Raw genomic sequence first — 14,431 nt, 5'->3', positions numbered from 1 at the left:
CTTGATGGTTTCTGATGCTCAGCTTTGACCTTAGAACACGTCAAACATTCTCCTACATATTTAGCAACATCGGCTTTCATACCCGGCCACCAAAAATGTTTCTTGAGATCCTTGTACATCTTCCCCGTTCCAGGATGTATTGAGTATCTGGTTTTATGAGCTTCTCTAAGTACCATTTCTCTCATATCTCCAAATTTTGGTACCCAAATCCTTTCAGCCCTATACCGGGTTCCGTCTTCCCGAATATTAAGATGCTTCTTCGATCCTTTGGGTATTTCATCCTTTAAATTTCCTTCTTTTAAAACTCCTTGTTGCGCCTCCTTTATTTGAGTAGTAAGGTTATTATGAATCATTATATTCATAGATTTTACTCGAATGGGTTCTCTGTCCTTCCTGCTCAAGGCATCGGCTACCACATTTGCCTTCCCCGGGTGGTAACGAATCTCAAAGTCGTAATCATTCAATAATTCAATCCACCTTCGCTGCCTCATATTCAGTTGTTTCTGATTAAATATGTGTTGAAGACTTTTGTGGTCGTATATATAATACTTTTGACCCCATATAAGTAGTGCCTCCAAGTCTTTAATGCAAAAACAACCGCGTCTAATTCCAAATCATGCGTCGTATAATTTTGTTCGTGAATCTTCAATTGTCTAGACGCATAAGCAATCACCTTCGTTCGTTGCATTAATACACAACCGAGACCTTGCTTTGATGCGTCACAATAAATCACAAAATCAGCATTCCCTTCAGGCAATGACAATATAGGTGCCGTAGTTAGCTTTTTCTTCAATAACTGAAACGCTTTCTCTTGTTCATCATTCCATTCAAATTTCTTCCCTTTATGCGTTAATGCAGTCAAGGGTTTTGCTATTCTGGAAAAGTCTTGGATGAACCTTCTGTAGTAACCAGCTAGTCCTAAAAACTGGCGTATGTGTTTCGGAGTTTTTGGGGTTTCCCACTTTTCAACAGTTTCTATCTTTGCCGGATCCACCTTAATACCTTCTTTGTTCACTATGTGACCGAGGAATTGAACTTCTTCCAACCAAAATGCACACTTTGAAAACTTAGCGTACAATTCTTCCTTCCTCAATACTTCTAACACCTTTCTCAAATGTTCACTGTGTTCTTGGTCATTCTTTGAGTAAATAAGTATGTCATCAATGAAAACAATGACAAACTTGTCAAGGTATGGTCCACACACTCGGTTCATAAGGTCCATGAACACAGCTGGTGCATTAGTTAAACCAAACGGCATGACCATAAACTCGTAATGACCGTAACGTGTTCTGAAAGCAGTCTTTGGAATATCATCTTCTTTCACCCGCATTTGATGATACCCAGAACGTAAGTCAATCTTTGAATAAACAGACGAGCCTTGTAGTTGATCAAATAAGTCATCGATTCTCGGTAGTGGGTAGCGGTTCTTGATGGTAAGTTTGTTCAACTCTCGGTAGTCGATACACAACCTGAATGTACCATCTTTCTTCTTAACAAACAAAACAGGAGCTCCCCACGGTGATGTGCTTGGTCGAATGAAACCACACTCTAAAAGTTCTTGTAATTGGCTCTGCAGTTCTTTCATCTCGCTGGGTGCGAGTCTGTAAGGAGCACGAGCTATTGGTGCAGCTCCTGGTACAAGATCTATTTGAAATTCAATGGATCGATGTGGGGGTAATCCCGGTAATTCTTTCGGAAATACATCGGGAAATTCTTTTGCAATGGGAACATCATTGATGCTCTTTTCTTCAGTTTGTACTTTCTCGACGTGTGCTAGAACAGCATAGCAACCTTTTCTTATTAGTTTTTGTGCCTTCAAATTACTAATAAGATGTAGCTTCGTGTTGCCCTTTTCTCCGTACACCATTAAGGGTTTTCCTTTTTCTCGTATAATGCGAATTGCATTTTTGTAACAAACGATCTCTGCTTTCACTTCTTTCAACCAGTCCATACCGATTATCACATCAAAACTCCCTAACTCTACTGGTATCAAATCAATCTTAAATGTTTCGCTAACCAGTTTAATTTCTCGATTCCGACATATATTATCTGCTGAAATTAATTTACCATTTGCTAATTCGAGTAAAAATTTACTATCCAAAGGCGTCAATGGACAACTTAATTTAGCACAAAAATCTCTACTCATATAGCTTCTATCGTCACCCGAATCAAATAAAACGTAAGCAGATTTATTGTCAATAAGAAACGTACCCGTAACAAGCTTCGGGTCTTCCTGTGCCTCTGCCGCATTAATATTGAAGACTCTTCCGCGGCCTTGTCCATTCGTGTTCTCCTGGTTCGGGCAATTTCTAATAATGTGGCCCGGTTTTCCACATTTATAACAAACTACATTGGCATAACTTGCTCCGACACTACTTGCTCTGCCATTACTCGTTCCGACACCATTTGTTCCTTTTGTTCTATTAACCCCTGGTCCGTAGACCTCACACTTCGCCGCGCTATGACCATTTCTTTTACACTTGTTGCAAAATTTGGTGCAGAACCCCGAGTGATACTTTTCACACCTTTGGCATAGCTGCTTCTGATTGTTGTTGTTGTTGCGGTTATTATTGTTGTTGGGATGATTGTTGTAGTTGCTGTTGTTGTTGTTGCTGTTGTTGTTGTTGTTGTTGTTGTTGGGCCGTTTGTTGTAGTTGCGATTGATGTTGCGATTGTTGGGATAATTGTTGCGATTGCTGTTGTTGTTGTATTGGTGATTCTTATCACCGTTTTCCTCCCACTTTCTTTTGACTTACTTCACATTGGCCTCTTCAGCAGTCTGTTCTTTAATTCTTTCTTCAATCTGGTTCACTAGTTTGTGAGCCATTCTACATGCCTGTTGTATGGAGGCGGGCTCGTGTGAAGTTATATCTTCTTGGATTCTTTCCGGTAATCCTTTCACAAATGCGTCGATCTTCTCTTCCTCATCTTCGAATGCTCCCGGACACAATAGGCACAATTCTGTGAATCGTCTTTCGTACGTGGTAATATCAAATCCTTGGGTTCGTAACCCTCTAAGTTCTGTCTTGAGCTTATTGACCTCGGTTCTGGGACGGTACTTCTCGTTCATCAAGTGCTTGAATGCTGACCACGGTAGTGCGTACGCATCGTCTTGTCCCACTTGCTCTAGATAGGTATTCCACCATGTTAACGCAGAACCTGTGAAGGTATGCGTAGCGTACTTCACTTTGTCCTCTTCAGTACACTTACTTATGGAAAACACCGATTCGACCTTCTCGATCCACCGTTTCAATCCGATCGGTCCTTCGGTTCCATCAAATTCCAAAGGTTTGCAGGCAGTGAATTCTTTGTAGGTGCATCCTACACGATTTCCTGTACTGCTAGATCCAAGGTTATTGTTGGTATGTAGCGCAGCCTGTACTGCGGCTATGTTTGAAGCTAGAAAAGTACGGAATTCCTCTTCATTCATATTCACGGTGTGTCGAGTAGTCGGTGCCATTTCCTTCAAAATAGTCAGATGGAACAAGTTAATCATACAGAATATTAAGAGTAGTTAATAGTATTTCGTAGCATAATATGAACTCATTTATAAAAGCTTTTTCTTCATATTAGCGTTTTATAAGTTTAAATTCGGGTAGTACCTACCCGTTAAGTTCATACTTAGTAGCTAATATACAATTCAACTACTACAATTCTATATGAAAAACTAATTATAATAATATTTCGCGTTTAAACTTTTACACAATATTTTACAAACTTACAATACCGCTTATTTTACATATAGCATGAAATATAGCACACAATAAATTTGATACAAGATGGTTGTGAGGATAATTCTATCTAGTACACAAGTCGTTCAGCAAAGGCAATAAAGACACGTAATTCATACGTCCAGAAACAAGTCATGCATTCTGGTTTTACTAGGATTACTTCCCATCCTTGGTCTTGTGGAACATAACCGTTATGGCCGTTAATAAGATAGCGTGTTGTAACGTTGTCAAAGGGACGAGGGTTACGTAATGTCCAACAGTCCCGTAACAATCTAAAAACCTCATTTCTTACCCCAATTACCGACTCCGTCACTTGTGGGAACGTTTTGTTTAATAGTTGTAGCCCGATGTTCTTGTTCTCACTTTGGTGAAAAGCGAACATTACTAATCCGTAAGCATAACATGCTTCTTTATGTTGCATGTTAGCCGCTTTTTCTAAATCACGAAGTCCAATATTCGGATATATTGAGTCAAAATAATTTCTTAACCCATTGCGTAAAATAGCATTTGGGTTCCCCGCAATATATGCGTCAAAGTAAACACATCGTAACTTATGGATTTCCCAATGTGATATCCCCCATCTTTAGAAACAAAAGCCTTTTATAAACCAAGGCATTCTTGGAACGTTCTTCGAATGTCTTACAAACTGATCTCGCCTTAAATAGTTGTGCCGAAGAATTCTGACCGACTCTAGACAAGATTTCATCAATCATGTCTCCGGGTAGGTCTCTTAAAATATTAGGTTGTCTATCCATTTTGTGTTTTTATACTGTAAAATAGACAAGAGTTAGATTCATAAAAAAAAATACTTATTAATACAAGCAATTTTTACATATATCATAAAGCATAAGCACACTATATTACATATATTACACCACACGAATACAACTATCTTATTCCAACTCTCTTGTTTCTTCTTCTTCGGTTTTGGTTCGTTTTGCCAAGTTTCTAGGGATATATGATGTTCCCCTAATACGAGCCGTCGTTTTCCACATTGGTTTAGAAAAACCTGGTGGTTTAGAGGTTCCCGGGTCATTGTTACAACTTAAGAACTTCGGGGGTTGACGATACATATAAAGTTCATCGGGGTTGGAATTAGATTTCTCTATTTTTATGCCCTTTCCCTTATTATTTTCTTTTGCCTTTTTAAATTCAGTTGGGGTAATTTCTATAACATCATCGGAATTCTCGTCGGAATCCGATTCATCGAAGAATTGGTAATCCTCCCAATATTTTGCTTCCTTGGCGGAAACACCATTGACCATAATTAACCTTGGTTGGTTGGTTGAGGATTTTCTTTTACTTAACCGTTTTATTATTTCCCCCACCGGTTCTATTTCTTCATCCGGTTCCGATTCTTCTTCCGGTTCCGATTCTTCTTCCGGTTCCGACTCTTCTTCCGGTTCCTCTTCGGGAACTTGTGAATCAGTCCACGAATCATTCCAATTTACATTTGACTCTTCATTATTATTAGGTGAGTCAATGGGACTTGTTCTAGAGGTAGACATCTATCACATAATATCAAACGTGTTAAGAGCTTAATATATCACATAATATTCATATGTTAAAAATATATAGTTTCCAACAAAATTTGTGAAGCAATAATTTTTCAAGTAAACATGGTCGAAGTCCAGACTCACTAATGCATCCTAACAAACTCGATAAGACACACTAATGCAAAATTCTGGTTCTCTAAGACCAACGCTCTGATTCCAACTGAAATGTCCCGTTCTTATTGATTAAAAACGTTCCATATTAATTGATTTCGTTGCGAGGTTTTGACCTCTATATGAGACGTTTTGCAAAGACTGCATTCATTTTAAAACAAACCATAACCTTTATTTCATCAATAAAGGTTTAAAAAGCTTTACATAGATTATCAAATAATGATAATCTAAAATATCCTGTTTACACACGACCATTACATAATGGTTTACAATACAAATATGTTACAACAAAATAAGTTTCTTGAATGCAGTTTTTACACAATATCATACAAGCATGGACTCCAAATCTCGTCCTTATTTAAGTATGCGACAGCGGAAGCTCTTAATAATCACCTGAGAATAAACATGCTTAAAACGTCAACAAAAATGTTGGTGAGTTATAGGTTTAACCTATATATATCAAATCATAATAATAGACCACAAGATTTCATATTTCAATACACATCCCATACATAGAGATAAAAATCATTCATATGGTGAACACATGGTAACCGACATTAACAAGATGCATATATAAGAATATCCCCATCATTCCGGGACACCCTTCGGATATGATATAAATTTCGAAGTACTAAAGCATCCGGTACTTTGGATGGGGTTTGTTAGGCCCAATAGATCTATCTTTAGGATTCGCGTCAATTAGGGTGTCTGTTCCCTAATTCTTAGATTACCAGACTTAATAAAAAGGGGCATATTCGATTTCGATAATTCAACCATAGAATGTAGTTTCACGTACTTGTGTCTATTTTGTAAATCATTTATAAAACCTGCATGTATTCTCATCCCAAAAATATTAGATTTTAAAAGTGGGACTATAACTCACTTTCACAGATTTTTACTTCGTCGGGAAGTAAGACTTGGCCACTGGTTGATTCACGAACCTATAACAATATATACATATATATCAAAGTATGTTCAGAATATATTTACCACACTTTTAATATATTTTGATGTTTTAAGTTTATTAAGTCAGCTGTCCTCGTTAGTAACCTACAACTAGTTGTCCACAGTTAGATGTACAGAAATAAATCGATAAATATTATCTTGAATCAATCCACGACCCAGTGTATACGTATCTCAGTATTGATCACAACTCAAACTATATATATTTTGGAATCAACCTCAACCCTGTATAGCTAACTCCAACATTCACATATAGAGTGTCTATGGTGGTTCCGAAATATATATAGATGTGTCGACATGATAGGTCGAAACATTGTATACGTGTCTATGGTATCTCAAGATTACATAATATACAATACAAGTTGATTAAGTTATGGTTGGAATAGATTTGTTACCAATTTTCACGTAGCTAAAATGAGAAAAATTATCCAATCTTGTTTTACCCATAACTTCTTCATTTTAAATCCGTTTTGAGTGAATCAAATTGCTATGGTTTCATATTGAACTCTATTTTATGAATATAAACAGAAAAATTATAGGTTTATAGTTAGAAAAATAAGTTACAAGTCGTTTTTGTAAAGGTAGTCATTTCAGTCGAAAAAACGACGTCTAGATGACCATTTTAGAAAACATACTTCCACTTTGAGTTTAACCATAATTTTTGGATATAGTTTCATGTTCATAATAAAAATCATTTTCTCAGAATAACAACTTTTAAATCAAAGTTTATCATAGTTTTTAATTAACTAACCCAAAACAGCCCACGGTGTTACTACGACGGTGTAAATCCGGTTTTACGGTGTTTTTCGTGTTTCCAGGTTTTAAATCATTAAGTTAGCATATCATATAGATATAGAACATGTGTTTAGTTGATTTTAAAAGTCAAGTTAGAAGGATTAACTTTTGTTTGCGAACAAGTTTAGAATTAACTAAACTATGTTCTAGTGATTACAAGTTTAAACCTTCGAATAAGATAGCTTTATATGTATGAATCGAATGATGTTATGAACATCATTACTACCTTAAGTTCCTTGGATAAACCTACTGGAAAAGAGAAAAATGGATCTAGCTTCAACGCATCCTTGGATGGCTCGAAGTTCTTGAAGCAGAATCATGACACGAAAACAAGTTCAAGTAAGATCATCACTTGAAATAAGATTGTTATAGTTATAGAAATTGAACCAAAGTTTGAATATGATTATTACCTTGTATTAGAATGATAAACTACTGTAAGAAACAAAGATTTCTTGAGGTTGGATGATCACCTTACAAGATTGGAAGTGAGATAGCAAACTTGAAAGTATTCTTGATTTTATGTAACTAGAACTTGTAGAATATATGAAGAACACTTAGAACTTGAAGATAGAACTTGAGAGAGATCAATTAGATGAATAAAATTGAAGAATGAAAGTGTTTGTAGGTGTTTTTGGTCGTTGGTGTATGGATTAGATATAAAGGATATGTAATTTTGTTTTCATGTAAATAAGTCATGAATGATTACTCATATTTTTGTAATTTTATGAGATATTTCATGCTAGTTGCCAAATGATGGTTCCCACATGTGTTAGGTGACTCACATGAGCTGCTAAGAGCTGATCATTGGAGTGTATATACCAATAGTACATACATCTAAAAGCTGTGTATTGTACGAGTACGAATACGGGTGCATACGAGTAGAATTGTTGATGAAACTGAACGAGGATGTAATTGTAAGAATTTTTGTTAAGTAGAAGTATTTTGATAAGTGTATTGAAGTCTTTAAAAAGTGTATAAATGCATATTAAAACACTACATGTATATACATTTTAACTGAGTCGTTAAGTCATCGTTAGTCGTTACATGTAAGTGTTGTTTTGAAACCTTTAGGTTAACGATCTTGTTAAATGTTGTTAACCCAATGTTTATAATATCAAATGAGATTTTAAATTATTATATTATCATGATATTATCATGTATGAATATCTCTTAATATGATATATATACATTAAATGTCTTTACAACGATAATCGTTACATATATGTCTCGTTTAAAAATCATTAAGTTAGTAGTCTTGTTTTTACATATGTAGTTCATTGTTAATATACTTAATGATATGTTTACTTATCATAGTATCATGTTAACTATATATATATATCCATATATATGTCATCATATAGTTTTTACAAGTTTTAACGTTCGTGAATCACCGGTCAACTTGGGTGGTCAATTGTCTATATGAAACATATTTCAATTAATCAAGTCTTAACAAGTTTGATTGCTTAACATGTTAGAAACATTTAATCATGTAAATATCAATCTCAATTAATATATATAAATATGGAAAAGTTCGGGTCACTACACCGACATCCCACAATGGAAATGGGAAGGAATTCCTCACTAAACTACCAAAGACAGTAAGACAGTTAGAACATCATCTGGGTTATTATTGACCATCTCACCAAAACTGCTCACTTTCTAGCCATGAAAGAAACCGATACAATGGATAAACTTGCACAACGATACTTATAGGAAATTGTATTCCGTCACTTCAGCAATTCAAATTCTATATTAAAATTTTCCAAGAATCTCATTTGATATTCATTCTTACGCAACTCTAAATCCTAACTTATTACGAGGAATTTCTTATTCGATGATAACTACAACATCATCCTCCTTACCTCGATATTAGTCATACCAGTTCAAAACTTTCCTAAAATCAATGAGTGGTTAACTCTCATCCTCATACTCTCCCATTCGTATCTCACTTATAAGCAACAACTTCACACTTAAGCATTTTTGGTCAAGGGACTTATACCCTACTAATAGTCGTCAAACACATATAAATTCAATGGTTTTTATTACCTCAAATATCATTTGAAATTTTCAAAAGTCTTTTACTCGATTCTCATCAATCTTTTCCAACTTGTAACCTCCGGAATATGAAATTTTGTTTGCCAAAACTTTACACACATTGTTTTACTGTGCTATCCTTTCAAAGCTTTATAAAAATAAATTTATTTTGTTTACCATTCATGTAAATTTTTGAAATCGTACCCATTACATAAAATGAAGTAAATGATTACTTATTTTTGACAAGTACATATGAAACTTCACTTTCACCTTTACAAATCAAATCTTTCATTCAAAAGATATTATACTTTGAACGGTACGTGTTGTACATAACCTTAATTTACTAAGAACTTCGTTTCTTCTCTTACATTGTCACCATAAACAATTTCTATAAAACTTTTGTTGCTTATTATATAAAACTTTCCGCGTTATTCGTATCCAAGTCATCATAAAGGCTTTATAACCGTCGAAATCGAGAGATTCATGTGTATGTGATAAAGGCACTGACTACCACGTCATGCAAGGCCTTCGGGCATCCGCTAACACTTAAATCATTCAAAACTGTTGCGTTACCCCATGGATTTATTTCACCACACCTGTTGGAACAATGCTCTTTCTTATATAACTCTAAGTCCTGGCTCATTCCAAGGAAACTCTCATTTAGTGACATTAACACCATCAGTATTCCGACTTCATTATTAGTCACGACCTGTTTGACATTTTGCAAATGCAAGAAGCGATTAACTTCTCATCCTCGTGCTCTATCCTTCGTACCTCACTTTTTAGCAACGGCTTCGCACGTGAATACTTTGGCCCAAAGACTTGTGTCCTGATAATTACCACAACTACATTTATGTCATTTGTTTTCATTGCCTAGTAACCGGTCACCTGATGATTCAAAGATTTTCCACTCAACCTTTTTCAAATCGCAACCTCTGAAATACGAAAAGCTATGTTTATCAAAATTTTTACTAGTTGATTTTTGCACGTTGATTATCCGTGGGGTCCTCACGAGATTTACGGACAAATGAAAGTAATAAAATTTTCTGTCACCTATGCGATTTATAAAATCATATATATATGTATATAATTAAGTCCATAAATTTACTTTTACTTATTTTGGTTAGTACATACGAAGTTATATCTTCAAATTATTTAAAAATTTCTCCTTTATCGAGTTATTCAACTTAAGTCAAATAGTTTTGTGCAAAATGGTACACGTTGTACCTACTTCTAAATTTACCAGGAACTTTGTTCCGTTTATGTTAACACATCAAACGTTTAAAGGTTTTACAAAACTTCCTTGGTTAATTTTATTAGAGGTTTTCGTATTAGATTACACCGTGTGTGGATCACACTTTCTCTCACCCTCCGTTAGGGATGAAACTTACCATTTAGATCTTTGTTAAAAAAATCTTGAGCCACTTTGGATGGCAGTTTATAAAATTTGTTAGAAAATCTTTGCACCAATAAAATGTTCCTTTTAAAGTTAGACATGACAAAAAAGCGGGCCGATAAATCAGTTTTCTGAGGTACACTCAGTGGTCACCCTATTGTAGGAAAGGTAATAGGAGGGTTTCTGTTCTCAATACTTTACGGCAAATCACAATACCCTCGTAAACCTCATCTCTAAATCAGTATGTTGAGACCCAAGAATCATTTTTGGAGATTCTTTTCACTCGGAGTAAACCATTCTTTAGGACCAAGGGTTCACGTATCTTCTCATCCGCACATCCCCTAAGTACACAGTTAAATTTAGAACGAACCACTCGAAGAGTTCACTCTCACGCCTTTGGTGCGACTTCCTTTTGGAAATGTAACATAAGACACTTTGAGAACCTATGAATCTCGTTATCCCTTTTGGGAAGAGACTGCTTAAAACATTTACGACACTAATATGGATACTCTATATACTTCTTCCTTCATTGGTTGCAACTGTATGTTGCTCTAGTTAACGTTAACCCTAACTTCAACATGTGACTGAAAGGATGAAGTTACATTACAGAACTGTGCTTTCATTTCATCCAAGAATAGATTCACCTGCAGTATGGTAAACTAGGTGATATACCTCATTGTTCGTTCAGACCACCCTGAAGACACTATGAATAATTATGGCTTGCAAGTCCGATGGGTCACTTTTAGCTAAAATTACAATTCACTCATCCAAATGAAACGTTCTTAATTATCGGGTCCTTTATGCCTTAGGCCTCCTTCCGAAATCAAGGGATTAGTAAAATCCGTGGCTAACACTATCCAGACATCAAATCGCATGGTTGTGATCACCATGTTTTCCCACCTACCTGTCAGCTTTGTATTACGACATAAACGCTCGATGTTTTAGATGAGTTTAGAAACATTCATGATGCATTTCACGCATCCAGCTTACTGAAGATGCCTGTAAGGCTAAACACATCATCTTTCCTTTTGTGGATATACATTCAGATGACATACTCCTGTTAATCAGAAACGAAATCAATTCGTTGACCTCTTTGGACAAAAGACTTAATTAACAGATGATGCCTATTCTTACTTTCAAACGCCAAAGTACCTTTCAGGGTAAATAACTCACTTCTGAACCCACGGGTCTCACGAAACTTTGATACGTTCCTTTTTATTCAGATACGGTACCATTGTTGGTTACTCCTTAAAATTTCGGGACGAAATTTTCTTTAACAGGTGGGTAATGTAACGACCCTGGAAATTCCAATTTTTAATTAAAAATTGTTATTATTAATACTTGTGTTTTAATGAATGTATTGTTTATATACATTTACTTGTTACCATACTTGACTTTAAATGCCCGAAACGTCTTTGTGACACACGAAACTTACACGAATAATATTTTCAGATATTATTTACATTCATGATTAATTTTTTTTAATCATTTTTAATTAATTATGGTTACTAGTTAATTACTTGGGCTTTGTTGGACTTAATTGTTAATTAATGGAACTTGGGCTTTTATTACTGTTAATGGACTTAGGAGCCCACCCTACACACTTAATAGGTTAATTAGCCCATTACTTCCATGTAAGTATTAATTAAGGCTTAAACTAATTAGTTGGGGAAAATAGAATCTAGTTACAACCCTTTCCCATGAACACACCTCTTGTAACCATCTTTTTGAGCCTTTACATGAATTTAACTTGTGGATATTTCTTTCCCTCTTGATTCCCTTCAAGCCGTCGGCCAAAGAGCCTTTTAGTGGAGTTTTTTGATTTACTTTTTGTATTACTTACTCTTGCATTCATTTCACTTCACACACATTTCAATTGCATCCCAACTTCTCTATCATTTCTCTCTAATCCTTGTGAGCAACTTGAGCTTGTCCTTCTCTTTTTTTTTCTTGCTTAAACCGTAACATACTCATCTAATCATCATCAATGCTTGTTGTTCATGGTTGTTTAGTTACTTGTTGTTTATTGTTGATTATTTACTAGTTACAAGAATCAAACTCTTTAGATTGTTCTTCTTTTTATCTTGTATTTACAAGAATACACAAGAACTAAACTTCCTAGTTTATGTTCTACATTTAAAGTTCTAAAAGATTGTAAGTTCATGTGTTGTTAAAATCATACTTGTGTTCATGAAGTAAACTTAAAGTCTACTTCCTTAAAGATCAAAGCTTTGGTGGAATCTTTAAAAGTATAAACAACCCTGACTTATTAACTTGTTTATTTAGTTTATTAATTCATTTACTTGCACTTTAATTTCGTGATTTATGTTGTTAATGGTCAAGTGATACTAGTTAACTTTGATCTCATTTTTCTTGAACAAAAGTTAACTTTATAACTTCAAGAACATGGAGGTGTAGCTCTTTAGTTATAACTTCAAATATTTATGTAAGATCTAAGTTTATATAGCTTATGGTCTTCTAACTTTGTCATAATCAAGAGCTTATGAGCTTACATACACTTTACAAGATGACAATTTAAGTTTTGTAGCTTATGGTTTCATTAAAGTAAAGATTCAAGTGTTATTACTTAAGGTTTAACTTAATAACTTTAGATCTAGACTTTTGAGTCTTGGATCTTCAAGATCAAACTAAGAACTATGTTCTACAACTTAAGATCTTGATTAGTTAGTTACTTTCAAGTATATAGTTCAATATTACTTTTATATTTCATGTATGTGTTAAATCTAAGACTTTGATGTAACTTTGGTTCATCAAAACACTTGCAACACTTAATTGAGTTGTGCTACATATCTTAGACTTGCACTTGTATTATGATGGTCAAAACTTGGTAAAGATGATGTAAACCCATCAACGAGTTGTACACTTGAAGCTACAAGCATCAAGGATGAGAACCGTGATGAACATCAAGCACCAAAACCCACCGGAACCTACTGTTTTACTGTTTCTGGGTCTGATCAGTACGACCTGGGCTACTGTAAGTATAATTTTTAGATATCTCTGTTAGATTAGATAACTTTTCATATAGAACTCGTCTTAATCCGAGTTACGGTTTAGGATTTATGGCCCCCCGATCGTCACTATGTCCATTTAACGTTGTGCTGAAAATTCTGACCTACTCGCACTTAGACCATCGCCACGGTCAAACGAAGACGAGTTTGCTTCTGTAATTTTTACCACACTTAAAGGACTCATATACGGAGCCATGGCCACTGGTCTCACCTTATTTCAGTAGGTATTGAGACCGTGGTAACTGACCGAAGTCAGCCCTTGTTTTAAACTCTTTCCTTGAACAAAACTTACTTTATACCTTTCGTTTGATGATGAATGATGATGATCCTTAAGACCTTATTTACATACTTATAAACCTATTGGAACAATTTACTGACTTAGTGATATTTGACTTAGGTTGAGGACCCGTTTGGACAACCTACATACTTGCTTACTTCCCGACTCATACTTTACCGCTACTTATCATTGTGAGTTATAGCATTCCATTTTTACTTTAACTTATTTTGGGAACTGAGAATGCATGCGCTTTTATACGTTTTACATACTAGGCACGAGTACTTAAACTTTATATATGTGTGGGTTATACAACGGCAGAAATTTTCCCTTTAGCTCGGTAACGTTTAGTCATTGGTTTTTAAACCGGTGAACGCGAATCTTAGATATGGATCCATAAGTTTTGACATCCCCACTCGGGCTAGTCGCGCTAGCATTTAATGAGTGTTTAATACTTCGTAAACATACGCACTTGCCAAGTGTACTTTCAGGGGGTGATATATATTATTAAACGTTAAGTTAGTTACCGAGTGCCCACGGTT

The sequence above is a fragment of the Rutidosis leptorrhynchoides genome, chromosome 1 (genome assembly GCF_046630445.1).
Source record: "Rutidosis leptorrhynchoides isolate AG116_Rl617_1_P2 chromosome 1, CSIRO_AGI_Rlap_v1, whole genome shotgun sequence".
NCBI lineage: Eukaryota > Viridiplantae > Streptophyta > Magnoliopsida > Asterales > Asteraceae > Rutidosis > Rutidosis leptorrhynchoides.
Note: the sequence above shows the minus strand (reverse complement) of the source record.